General features: G+C 50.0%; 1 protein-coding gene and 1 non-coding gene across 2 annotated transcripts in view; both read right to left on the bottom strand.

The window, feature by feature from the left end:
- KIF26B (kinesin family member 26B) overlaps positions 1-12010 on the bottom strand; it is a 616088-nt gene that overhangs the window by 386303 nt on the left and 217775 nt on the right. The gene's annotated exons all lie outside the window — the stretch shown is intronic.
- TRNAK-CUU (transfer RNA lysine (anticodon CUU)) lies at positions 962-1034 on the bottom strand. Its single transcript has one exon. It is a non-coding gene; the product is annotated as a tRNA-Lys (tRNA).

The following is a 12010-nucleotide window of genomic DNA, read 5'->3' as shown; positions in this document are numbered from 1 at the left end:
GGGCATGTTAGGTTAGGCTATGGGTTGAACTAGATGGACTTAAAGTCTTCCTTCAACCTTAATAACTATGTTACTATGTTACTATGTAACAGACCGGACATTCAGCGTCTCCCACTTACACACCACCTCTCGCCTCGCCCCCTATCTGTCGGAGTCCCACAAGGTTCAGTCCTAGGGCCCCTGCTCTTCTCCATTTACACCTTTGGCCTGGGACAGCTCATAGAATCTCATGGCTTTCAGTATCATCTCTATGCTGATGACACACAGATCTACATCTCTGGACCAGATATATCCTCCCTACTAACCAGAATCCCTCAATGTCTGTCCATTACTTCATCCTTCTTCTCCGCTAGATTTCTGAAACTTAACATGGACAAAACAGAATTCATCATCTCTCCCCCATCTCACGTGACCCCCCCCAAACGAACCTATCCATTACAGTAAATGGCTGCCCACTCTCCCCAGTCCCACAAGCTCGCTGCCTCGGGGTAATCCTTGACGCTGATCTCTCCTTCAAACCACATATCCAAGCCCTTTCCACTTCCTGCCGACTTCAACTCAAAAATATTCACGAATCCGTTCATTCCTCAACCAAGAATCTGCAAAAACCCTAGTCCATGCCCTCATCATATCTCGCCTTGACTACTGCAACCTCCTGCTCTGTGGCCTCCCCTCGAACACTCTCGCACCCCTCCAATCTATTCTAAACTCTGCTGCCCGACTAATCCACCTGTCGCCCCACTATTCCCCAGCTTCTCCCCTCTGTCAATCCCTTCACTGGCTCCCCATTGCTCAGAGACTCCAGTAACATAGTAACATAGTAACATAGTTAGTAAGGCCGAAAAAAGACATTTGTCCATCCAGTTCAGCCTATATTCCATCATAATAAATCCCCAGATCTACGTCCTTCTACAGAACCTAATTGTATGATACAATATTGTTCTGCTCCAGGAGAAAATTACGCCCAACGTGGGGCTCGAACCCACGACCCTGAGATTAAGAGTCTCATGCTCTACCGACTGAGCTAGCCGGGCTGCTAGTACAAAACCCTAACCATGACATACAAAGCCATCCACAACCTGTCTCCTCTATACATCTGTGACCTCGTCTCCTGGTACTTTCCTGCATGCAACCTCCGATCCTCACAAGATCTCCTTCTCTATTCCCCTCTTATCTCCTCTTCCCACAATCGCATACAAGATTTCTCTCGCGCATCACCCCTACTCTGGAACTCTCTACCACAACATATCAGACTCTCACCTACCATCGAAACCTTCAAAAAGAGCCTGAAGACCCACCTCTTCCGACAAGCCTATAACCTGCAGTAACCACCGATCGACCAAACCGCTGCATGACCAGCTCTACTCTTGCCTACTGTATTCTCACCCATCCCTTGTAGATTGTGAGCCTTCGTGGGCAGGGTCCTCTCTCCTCCTGTACCAGTTATGACTTGTATTGTTTAAGATTATTGTACTTGTTTTTATTATGTATACCCTTCCTTACATGTAAAGCGCCATGGAATAAATGGCGCTATAACAATAAATAATAATAATACTATTACTGGGGAGTTGCTTCAGGGGGTTGGCTTCATTATGAGCCATTTGGTATTGCATGTAGGTCACATGTGTGACCAATTTTAATGTTTTTAACTTGTGCTCCGTGTGGTTTTCTGTGTTCTTTTTGTATTATATAAATAAAATTTGTATTTTAATACTTGATCCAATGCCTCAGGTGATCCCCTTTTTATGGTCTATTCCTTGTTGTTCTTCTTTGTTAGGGCTGGAATGAGCGTGTTAGTGTGGTTGGGGAGCAGGTGGGAAGGGATGGGGTCAAGTGCACAGGTGGTGAGGTGTGATTTGGAAAGGAGGCGAATAAGTTCTCCTTCAGTGATGTTGGAGAGGGAAGTTATTGGGGAACGGCAGAGGTCTGATATATGGAGTGGTTGGGGTGGTGGAACAGTAAAGGTTTGCCTTGTTTGGTCGATCTTGTTTTTGAAGTAGGTGGCAAAGTCCTCAGAAGAGATTAGGGGAGTTGGAGGTGGCAGTGGTGGGCGGAGGAGAGAGTTAAATGTGCTGAACAGTTGTTTTGGGTTATAGGATAGTGAAGATACAAGGTTAGTGAAATAGGTCTGTTTAGCAGAAGTGAGGGCTAGTTTGAAGGCAAGTGTAGCTTGTTTGAAAGCGGTGAAGTTGTCTGGCAGGCGTGTTTTTTCCAACGCCGCTCAGCGACCCTGGATGCTTGTCGGAGTTTTTTGGTGAGGTTGTTATGCCAGGGTTTCCTATTGATTTGTCGCACTTTGCCATGCATGAGAGGGGCGACTGAGTCTATGGCTGATGTGAGGGTGGAGTTATAAAAAGCGGTAGCGCTATCCGTGTCATGGAGTGAAGATATGGAGGACAGGGGTAGAAGAGAGTCTGAGAGTCTGTGAATGTCTAGGTGTGCAAGGTTTCTGCGAGGATGTGGTACTGGCTGGACGTGGGGGGCAGGTGAGAAGGACAAGGAAGAGAAGGTGAGTAGATGGTGGTCAGATAAGGGAGGGGAGAGGTTGTGAGATTAGATAAGGAACAGAGGCGGGTGAAGATGAGGTCTAGCGTATGTCCGTCTGTGTGGGTGGCTGTGGAGGACCACTGAGTAAGTCCAAAGGATGAGGCCAGTTGGTGGTTATCAGTAGGGATATTAAAGTCACCCATTATGATGGTGGGGATGTCAGCAGAGAGAAAGTGAAGCCAGGTGGAGAATTGGTCAATGAAGGCAGTGGCTGTATATTAGAAAATCTATGACATTATTACATTAAATAGACATTTAGGATTAAATCAGTGTTAGTATTGGACCACCCCTTTAAGGCTTTATCATAAAGCATATATAACTTGAATCGTTTTTACAATTACCGTAACATTTTTAACTTTTTTTTATACATTTGTCTGTCAATATTTCTAATAAAACCACTGAAATGCTGCAGTTTACACTCTGACCACTGAGCCTAATTGTACACAGATGCAGGTAAAGAAGCTGCGGAGACACCATCACGTGTTTCTCGACGCAAGCAGTGAATAGCCAGGCCTTTCCCCGGGAAGGAACAACCACGGGAAGGGCAGCATCCTATGAAGGAAAGCCACCTATGCCAAGCATGGTATCCATCCACAGACAGCTGTTTCGGGGTGTTTGCCCCTCATCAGTGTGGAGTAGGAATCTGGCTGATGAGGGGCAAACACCCCGAAACAGCTGTCTGTGGATGGATACCATGCTTGGCATAGGTGGCTTTCCTTCATAGGATGCTGCCCTTCCCGTGGTTGTTCCTTCCCGGGGAAAGGCCTGGCTATTCACTGCTTGCGTCGAGAAACACGTGATGGTGTCTCCGCAGCTTCTTTACCTGCATCTGCATATTTCCCATAAGGGATGGGGGCAGTGTTCTGGAATCACTGCGTTGAGAAACACGTGATGGTGTCTCCGCAGTGTTGGATGTTTTGGTCTCCCCGAGGCCAATCATCTGTGCCTTTATAGCCTTTTTACTAGGCACTGCTCCTAATAGCCAGATTCCTACTCCACACTGATGAGGGGCAAACACCCCGAAACAGCTGTCTGTGGATGGATACCATGCTTGGCATAGGTGGCTTTCCTTCATAGGATGCTGCCCTTCCCGTGGTTGTTCCTTCCCGGGGAAAGGCCTGGCTATTCACTGCTTGCGTCGAGAAACACGTGATGGTGTCTCCGCAGCTTCTTTACCTGCATCTGCATATTTCCCATAAGGGATGGGGGCAGTGTTCTGGAATCACTGCGTTGAGAAACACGTGATGGTGTCTCCGCAGTGTTGGATGTTTTGGTCTCCCCGAGGCCAATCATCTGTGCCTTTATAGCCTTTTTACTAGGCACTGCTCCTAATAGCCAGATTCCTACTCCACACTGATGAGGGGCAAACACCCCGAAACAGCTGTCTGTGGATGGATACCATGCTTGGCATAGGTGGCTTTCCTTCATAGGATGCTGCCCTTCCCGTGGTTGTTCCTTCCCGGGGAAAGGCCTGGCTATTCACTGCTTGCGTCGAGAAACACGTGATGGTGTCTCCGCAGCTTCTTTACCTGCATCTGCATATTTCCCATAAGGGATGGGGGCAGTGTTCTGGAATCACTGCGTTGAGAAACACGTGATGGTGTCTCCGCAGTGTTGGATGTTTTGGTCTCCCCGAGGCCAATCATCTGTGCCTTTATAGCCTTTTTACTAGGCACTGCTCCTAATAGCCAGATTCCTACTCCACACTGATGAGGGGCAAACACCCCGAAACAGCTGTCTGTGGATGGATACCATGCTTGGCATAGGTGGCTTTCCTTCATAGGATGCTGCCCTTCCCGTGGTTGTTCCTTCCCGGGGAAAGGCCTGGCTATTCACTGCTTGCGTCGAGAAACACGTGATGGTGTCTCCGCAGCTTCTTTACCTGCATCTGCATATTTCCCATAAGGGATGGGGGCAGTGTTCTGGAATCACTGCGTTGAGAAACACGTGATGGTGTCTCCGCAGTGTTGGATGTTTTGGTCTCCCCGAGGCCAATCATCTGTGCCTTTATAGCCTTTTTACTAGGCACTGCTCCTAATAGCCAGATTCCTACTCCACACTGATGAGGGGCAAACACCCCGAAACAGCTGTCTGTGGATGGATACCATGCTTGGCATAGGTGGCTTTCCTTCATAGGATGCTGCCCTTCCCGTGGTTGTTCCTTCCCGGGGAAAGGCCTGGCTATTCACTGCTTGCGTCGAGAAACACGTGATGGTGTCTCCGCAGCTTCTTTACCTGCATCTGCATATTTCCCATAAGGGATGGGGGCAGTGTTCTGGAATCACTGCGTTGAGAAACACGTGATGGTGTCTCCGCAGTGTTGGATGTTTTGGTCTCCCCGAGGCCAATCATCTGTGCCTTTATAGCCTTTTTACTAGGCACTGCTCCTAATAGCCAGATTCCTACTCCACACTGATGAGGGGCAAACACCCCGAAACAGCTGTCTGTGGATGGATACCATGCTTGGCATAGGTGGCTTTCCTTCATAGGATGCTGCCCTTCCCGTGGTTGTTCCTTCCCGGGGAAAGGCCTGGCTATTCACTGCTTGCGTCGAGAAACACGTGATGGTGTCTCCGCAGCTTCTTTACCTGCATCTGCATATTTCCCATAAGGGATGGGGGCAGTGTTCTGGAATCACTGCGTTGAGAAACACGTGATGGTGTCTCCGCAGTGTTGGATGTTTTGGTCTCCCCGAGGCCAATCATCTGTGCCTTTATAGCCTTTTTACTAGGCACTGCTCCTAATAGCCAGATTCCTACTCCACACTGATGAGGGGCAAACACCCCGAAACAGCTGTCTGTGGATGGATACCATGCTTGGCATAGGTGGCTTTCCTTCATAGGATGCTGCCCTTCCCGTGGTTGTTCCTTCCCGGGGAAAGGCCTGGCTATTCACTGCTTGCGTCGAGAAACACGTGATGGTGTCTCCGCAGCTTCTTTACCTGCATCTGCATATTTCCCATAAGGGATGGGGGCAGTGTTCTGGAATCACTGCGTTGAGAAACACGTGATGGTGTCTCCGCAGTGTTGGATGTTTTGGTCTCCCCGAGGCCAATCATCTGTGCCTTTATAGCCTTTTTACTAGGCACTGCTCCTAATAGCCAGATTCCTACTCCACACTGATGAGGGGCAAACACCCCGAAACAGCTGTCTGTGGATGGATACCATGCTTGGCATAGGTGGCTTTCCTTCATAGGATGCTGCCCTTCCCGTGGTTGTTCCTTCCCGGGGAAAGGCCTGGCTATTCACTGCTTGCGTCGAGAAACACGTGATGGTGTCTCCGCAGCTTCTTTACCTGCATCTGCATATTTCCCATAAGGGATGGGGGCAGTGTTCTGGAATCACTGCGTTGAGAAACACGTGATGGTGTCTCCGCAGTGTTGGATGTTTTGGTCTCCCCGAGGCCAATCATCTGTGCCTTTATAGCCTTTTTACTAGGCACTGCTCCTAATAGCCAGATTCCTACTCCACACTGATGAGGGGCAAACACCCCGAAACAGCTGTCTGTGGATGGATACCATGCTTGGCATAGGTGGCTTTCCTTCATAGGATGCTGCCCTTCCCGTGGTTGTTCCTTCCCGGGGAAAGGCCTGGCTATTCACTGCTTGCGTCGAGAAACACGTGATGGTGTCTCCGCAGCTTCTTTACCTGCATCTGCATATTTCCCATAAGGGATGGGGGCAGTGTTCTGGAATCACTGCGTTGAGAAACACGTGATGGTGTCTCCGCAGTGTTGGATGTTTTGGTCTCCCCGAGGCCAATCATCTGTGCCTTTATAGCCTTTTTACTAGGCACTGCTCCTAATAGCCAGATTCCTACTCCACACTGATGAGGGGCAAACACCCCGAAACAGCTGTCTGTGGATGGATACCATGCTTGGCATAGGTGGCTTTCCTTCATAGGATGCTGCCCTTCCCGTGGTTGTTCCTTCCCGGGGAAAGGCCTGGCTATTCACTGCTTGCGTCGAGAAACACGTGATGGTGTCTCCGCAGCTTCTTTACCTGCATCTGCATATTTCCCATAAGGGATGGGGGCAGTGTTCTGGAATCACTGCGTTGAGAAACACGTGATGGTGTCTCCGCAGTGTTGGATGTTTTGGTCTCCCCGAGGCCAATCATCTGTGCCTTTATAGCCTTTTTACTAGGCACTGCTCCTAATAGCCAGATTCCTACTCCACACTGATGAGGGGCAAACACCCCGAAACAGCTGTCTGTTGATGGATACCATGCTTGGCATAGGTGGCTTTCCTTCATAGGATGCTGCCCTTCCCGTGGTTGTTCCTTCCCGGGGAAAGGCCTGGCTATTCACTGCTTGCGTCGAGAAACACGTGATGGTGTCTCCGCAGCTTCTTTACCTGCATCTGCATATTTCCCATAAGGGATGGGGGCAGTGTTCTGGAATCACTGCGTTGAGAAACACGTGATGGTGTCTCCGCAGTGTTGGATGTTTTGGTCTCCCCGAGGCCAATCATCTGTGCCTTTATAGCCTTTTTACTAGGCACTGCTCCTAATAGCCAGATTCCTACTCCACACTGATGAGGGGCAAACACCCCGAAACAGCTGTCTGTGGATGGATACCATGCTTGGCATAGGTGGCTTTCCTTCATAGGATGCTGCCCTTCCCGTGGTTGTTCCTTCCCGGGGAAAGGCCTGGCTATTCACTGCTTGCGTCGAGAAACACGTGATGGTGTCTCCGCAGCTTCTTTACCTGCATCTGCATATTTCCCATAAGGGATGGGGGCAGTGTTCTGGAATCACTGCGTTGAGAAACACGTGATGGTGTCTCCGCAGTGTTGGATGTTTTGGTCTCCCCGAGGCCAATCATCTGTGCCTTTATAGCCTTTTTACTAGGCACTGCTCCTAATAGCCAGATTCCTACTCCACACTGATGAGGGGCAAACACCCCGAAACAGCTGTCTGTGGATGGATACCATGCTTGGCATAGGTGGCTTTCCTTCATAGGATGCTGCCCTTCCCGTGGTTGTTCCTTCCCGGGGAAAGGCCTGGCTATTCACTGCTTGCGTCGAGAAACACGTGATGGTGTCTCCGCAGCTTCTTTACCTGCATCTGCATATTTCCCATAAGGGATGGGGGCAGTGTTCTGGAATCACTGCGTTGAGAAACACGTGATGGTGTCTCCGCAGTGTTGGATGTTTTGGTCTCCCCGAGGCCAATCATCTGTGCCTTTATAGCCTTTTTACTAGGCACTGCTCCTAATAGCCAGATTCCTACTCCACACTGATGAGGGGCAAACACCCCGAAACAGCTGTCTGTGGATGGATACCATGCTTGGCATAGGTGGCTTTCCTTCATAGGATGCTGCCCTTCCCGTGGTTGTTCCTTCCCGGGGAAAGGCCTGGCTATTCACTGCTTGCGTCGAGAAACACGTGATGGTGTCTCCGCAGCTTCTTTACCTGCATCTGCATATTTCCCATAAGGGATGGGGGCAGTGTTCTGGAATCACTGCGTTGAGAAACACGTGATGGTGTCTCCGCAGTGTTGGATGTTTTGGTCTCCCCGAGGCCAATCATCTGTGCCTTTATAGCCTTTTTACTAGGCACTGCTCCTAATAGCCAGATTCCTACTCCACACTGATGAGGGGCAAACACCCCGAAACAGCTGTCTGTGGATGGATACCATGCTTGGCATAGGTGGCTTTCCTTCATAGGATGCTGCCCTTCCCGTGGTTGTTCCTTCCCGGGGAAAGGCCTGGCTATTCACTGCTTGCGTCGAGAAACACGTGATGGTGTCTCCGCAGCTTCTTTACCTGCATCTGCATATTTCCCATAAGGGATGGGGGCAGTGTTCTGGAATCACTGCGTTGAGAAACACGTGATGGTGTCTCCGCAGTGTTGGATGTTTTGGTCTCCCCGAGGCCAATCATCTGTGCCTTTATAGCCTTTTTACTAGGCACTGCTCCTAATAGCCAGATTCCTACTCCACACTGATGAGGGGCAAACACCCCGAAACAGCTGTCTGTGGATGGATACCATGCTTGGCATAGGTGGCTTTCCTTCATAGGATGCTGCCCTTCCCGTGGTTGTTCCTTCCCGGGGAAAGGCCTGGCTATTCACTGCTTGCGTCGAGAAACACGTGATGGTGTCTCCGCAGCTTCTTTACCTGCATCTGCATATTTCCCATAAGGGATGGGGGCAGTGTTCTGGAATCACTGCGTTGAGAAACACGTGATGGTGTCTCCGCAGTGTTGGATGTTTTGGTCTCCCCGAGGCCAATCATCTGTGCCTTTATAGCCTTTTTACTAGGCACTGCTCCTAATAGCCAGATTCCTACTCCACACTGATGAGGGGCAAACACCCCGAAACAGCTGTCTGTGGATGGATACCATGCTTGGCATAGGTGGCTTTCCTTCATAGGATGCTGCCCTTCCCGTGGTTGTTCCTTCCCGGGGAAAGGCCTGGCTATTCACTGCTTGCGTCGAGAAACACGTGATGGTGTCTCCGCAGCTTCTTTACCTGCATCTGCATATTTCCCATAAGGGATGGGGGCAGTGTTCTGGAATCACTGCGTTGAGAAACACGTGATGGTGTCTCCGCAGTGTTGGATGTTTTGGTCTCCCCGAGGCCAATCATCTGTGCCTTTATAGCCTTTTTACTAGGCACTGCTCCTAATACCCAGATTCCTACTCCATACTGATGAGGGGCAAACACCCCGAAACAGCTGTCTGTGGATGGATACCATGCTTGGCATAGGTGGCTTTCCTTCATAGGATGCTGCCCTTCCCGTGGTTGTTCCTTCCCGGGGAAAGGCCTGGCTATTCACTGCTTGCGTCGAGAAACACGTGATGGTGTCTCCGCAGCTTCTTTACCTGCATCTGCATATTTCCCATAAGGGATGGGGGCAGTGTTCTGGAATCACTGCGTTGAGAAACACTTGATGGTGTCTCCGCAGTGTTGGATGTTTTGGTCTCCCCGAGGCCAATCATCTGTGCCTTTATAGCCTTTTTACTAGGCACTGCTCCTAATAGCCAGATTCCTACTCCACACTGATGAGGGGCAAACACCCCGAAACAGCTGTCTGTGGATGGATACCATGCTTGGCATAGGTGGCTTTCCTTCATAGGATGCTGCCCTTCCCGTGGTTGTTCCTTCCCGGGGAAAGGCCTGGCTATTCACTGCTTGCGTCGAGAAACACGTGATGGTGTCTCCGCAGCTTCTTTACCTGCATCTGCATATTTCCCATAAGGGATGGGGGCAGTGTTCTGGAATCACTGCGTTGAGAAACACGTGATGGTGTCTCCGCAGTGTTGGATGTTTTGGTCTCCCCGAGGCCAATCATCTGTGCCTTTATAGCCTTTTTACTAGGCACTGCTCCTAATAGCCAGATTCCTACTCCACACTGATGAGGGGCAAACACCCCGAAACAGCTGTCTGTGGATGGATACCATGCTTGGCATAGGTGGCTTTCCTTCATAGGATGCTGCCCTTCCCGTGGTTGTTCCTTCCCGGGGAAAGGCCTGGCTATTCACTGCTTGCGTCGAGAAACACGTGATGGTGTCTCCGCAGCTTCTTTACCTGCATCTGCATATTTCCCATAAGGGATGGGGGCAGTGTTCTGGAATCACTGCGTTGAGAAACACGTGATGGTGTCTCCGCAGTGTTGGATGTTTTGGTCTCCCCGAGGCCAATCATCTGTGCCTTTATAGCCTTTTTACTAGGCACTGCTCCTAATAGCCAGATTCCTACTCCACACTGATGAGGGGCAAACACCCCGAAACAGCTGTCTGTGGATGGATACCATGCTTGGCATAGGTGGCTTTCCTTCATAGGATGCTGCCCTTCCCGTGGTTGTTCCTTCCCGGGGAAAGGCCTGGCTATTCACTGCTTGCGTCGAGAAACACGTGATGGTGTCTCCGCAGCTTCTTTACCTGCATCTGCATATTTCCCATAAGGGATGGGGGCAGTGTTCTGGAATCACTGCGTTGAGAAACACGTGATGGTGTCTCCGCAGTGTTGGATGTTTTGGTCTCCCCGAGGCCAATCATCTGTGCCTTTATAGCCTTTTTACTAGGCACTGCTCCTAATAGCCAGATTCCTACTCCACACTGATGAGGGGCAAACACCCCGAAACAGCTGTCTGTGGATGGATACCATGCTTGGCATAGGTGGCTTTCCTTCATAGGATGCTGCCCTTCCCGTGGTTGTTCCTTCCCGGGGAAAGGCCTGGCTATTCACTGCTTGCGTCGAGAAACACGTGATGGTGTCTCCGCAGCTTCTTTACCTGCATCTGCATATTTCCCATAAGGGATGGGGGCAGTGTTCTGGAATCACTGCGTTGAGAAACACGTGATGGTGTCTCCGCAGTGTTGGATGTTTTGGTCTCCCCGAGGCCAATCATCTGTGCCTTTATAGCCTTTTTACTAGGCACTGCTCCTAATAGCCAGATTTCTACTCCACACTGATGAGGGGCAAACACCCCGAAACAGCTGTCTGTGGATGGATACCATGCTTGGCATAGGTGGCTTTCCTTCATAGGATGCTGCCCTTCCCGTGGTTGTTCCTTCCCGGGGAAAGGCCTGGCTATTCACTGCTTGCGTCGAGAAACACGTGATGGTGTCTCCGCAGCTTCTTTACCTGCATCTGCATATTTCCCATAAGGGATGGGGGCAGTGTTCTGGAATCACTGCGTTGAGAAACACGTGATGGTGTCTCCGCAGTGTTGGATGTTTTGGTCTCCCCGAGGCCAATCATCTGTGCCTTTATAGCCTTTTTACTAGGCACTGCTCCTAATACCCAGATTCCTACTCCATACTGATGAGGGGCAAACACCCCGAAACAGCTGTCTGTGGATGGATACCATGCTTGGCATAGGTGGCTTTCCTTCATAGGATGCTGCCCTTCCCGTGGTTGTTCCTTCCCGGGGAAAGGCCTGGCTATTCACTGCTTGCGTCGAGAAACACGTGATGGTGTCTCCGCAGCTTCTTTACCTGCATCTGCATATTTCCCATAAGGGATGGGGGCAGTGTTCTGGAATCACTGCGTTGAGAAACACGTGATGGTGTCTCCGCAGTGTTGGATGTTTTGGTCTCCCCGAGGCCAATCATCTGTGCCTTTATAATTGTACACAGACACTTCCAGTTCTGTAGAGATCACTGAAATTTCTCACCCTGATATACTGTAGATAATATAGGATCCACCATTCACAGCTCATCTCCTCCCCTCCTCCACATGCAATGACAATCAAATGTGTTTTTCTGTATCATGAGCTGCTCATATCCATTAGTGATGATGAATGTGCTCTGATAATGTCTTATTTGAGCATGCTCAGGTGTTTTATGAGTATCTGGGCGTGCTTGTATATTATGTTTGTGTCCCTGTGGCTGCATGATTTGCAGCTGTTATGCAACCTCAACACCTGGGGATTCCCTAATAAACAGGCAATCCCCACATGTGTTCAGGCTGTCTAACAGCCGCAAATCATGCAGCTGCAGGGATTCAAACATAAGAA

Source organism: Ranitomeya imitator, chromosome 5, assembly GCF_032444005.1.
Source record: "Ranitomeya imitator isolate aRanImi1 chromosome 5, aRanImi1.pri, whole genome shotgun sequence".
NCBI lineage: Eukaryota > Metazoa > Chordata > Amphibia > Anura > Dendrobatidae > Ranitomeya > Ranitomeya imitator.
The sequence above is the reverse complement of the archived record's forward strand: the minus strand, read 5'-3'. Positions and strand labels throughout refer to the sequence as shown.